The sequence below is a fragment of the Lucilia cuprina genome, chromosome 2 (assembly GCF_022045245.1).
Source record: "Lucilia cuprina isolate Lc7/37 chromosome 2, ASM2204524v1, whole genome shotgun sequence".
Taxonomy (NCBI): domain Eukaryota; kingdom Metazoa; phylum Arthropoda; class Insecta; order Diptera; family Calliphoridae; genus Lucilia; species Lucilia cuprina.
Genome location: NC_060950.1, coordinates 69835424 through 69837215, shown reverse-complemented (window position 1 = coordinate 69837215; position 1792 = coordinate 69835424). Strand labels below are relative to the sequence as shown.

The 1792-nt window shown below is 24.6% G+C and overlaps 1 protein-coding gene across 1 annotated transcript in view; it reads left to right on the top strand.

Moving 5' to 3' along the window:
* The window catches only part of LOC111674557 (cartilage oligomeric matrix protein), a 21935-nt gene that overhangs the window by 16628 nt on the left and 3515 nt on the right, over positions 1–1792 (top strand). The gene's annotated exons all lie outside the window — the stretch shown is intronic.

Sequence of the window (1792 nt, the reverse complement as noted above, 5' to 3'; positions counted from 1 at the left end):
TACCTACCTACCTATCTATCTATCTATCTATCTATCTATCTATCTATCTATCTATCTATCTATCTATCTATCTATCTATCTATCTATCTATCTAACACTATAAGGTGTCTATTTAGATGCTGTCTGTAATAAATGCATTATGGTTCCAGTTCCAAATTTTTTAGTATTATGTTATTTTTAGTAAATTTTGATTAGATTTAAAAAATTGTTAAAATTTTCAATAAAATACATTAGTTTTGTTAGTACACATGCTTTTTTAACTAATAAACTACCAACATACATAAATAATTAACCAGAAAATGGAAAATATATATAAAATAATATTAAAAAAATTTAACTAAAACCATGAATAATACTAAAAACCGAGTACACAACACCAAAATAATGTTATAAATTTAAATTTAAAAAATGATACAAATATGAATGAATTAACTAAAGAAAAAGTAAGAAAAATCATAGTATTTACCATTGAAATAGTTTGAAACGTACTCTTCTTCCGTAAATAAAAACACAATTTGCTAAAGCAAATTTTTACAATTTTTTTTTAATAAAAAATAAATTTTTCAGATTTATTTTACAAAGAACATTTTTTTATTATTTTACAAAATTTTTATTAAAGCAAACAAATTTTTTTAAAATATATTTTTTAAAACTTATTAAATATTTATATATTACCCACTTTCTGGCAAGGCGTGGTCTTATGTATAATTAAGATTCTTTTTTATTTAAAGTATGTTTAAGTTTATTAAGCATTTGTGCACAAAAAAAAGTTATTTAATTTTTTATTATTACAATTAATATTTTGTTTTTATTTAAATTTCTTTTATACTTTCATTATTAATTTTATTTTGGATAACATAATACTTGATGGTGTTGGTATCAGGGTAAGGTTCTATTAAGACCTAAAACCCTGATATGTAAGTAGTTGTGTATGTGCAAGTGTAAATTAATTGTTTATTTTCAATTCTTTTTTTAAATCAATTATATTTTTGTTTTAATATAAATTATTCTTTAATATCTAAAGTTTAATTAATTATAATTTTTTTTTTTCAAACGATTATTTAACGGCGTTTTCTCATCATAGTTTTGGTCTATGATGTCATAACCGAATATTTGCGCGCTGTATACTGCCTTTGATAATGCTGTACATTATGGGTTGGCACTATAATGCTTCCTATAAAAATGTTCACAAAATTCTTATTAGTAAAAATCAATTTATTTGTTTTTTTATCTTGTTCAGGAAATTATTTAAAGTTTAACAGAAAAAGGTTTAAACCTTTAATTTTACAAAAAAAAATCATAAATCATTGTTTTGTAGCATGAAGTAAACTAAAACAAAGCAGACCACCCTCTGTCATGAATTGGTTTAATGTCAAAAATTTATTTCGCACCTTTACCCTGTATTTAGGTATAAAAATACCGCAAAAGTCAAGGGTTTAGATTTAAAGCTGCAGGAGCGCGTTTATTTATAACAGAGAGATATTCTCTCTTTGCAATTTATATTCATTGAGGGTGTGATCTATAAGTCTAGGGTTCGAATTAAAACTAAACTTCAGTTGAAGTAAAACTGAACTGGAACTTAACTAGTACTGAACTAGAACTGAACTAGAACTGAACTAGAACTGAACTAGAACTGAACTAGAACTGAAGTAGAACTGAACTAGAACTGAACTAGAACTGAACTTGAACTGAACTAAACTAGAACTGAACTAGAACTGAACTAGAACTGAACTAGAACTGAACTAGAACTGAACTAGAACTGAACTAGAACTGAACTAGAACTGAACTAGAA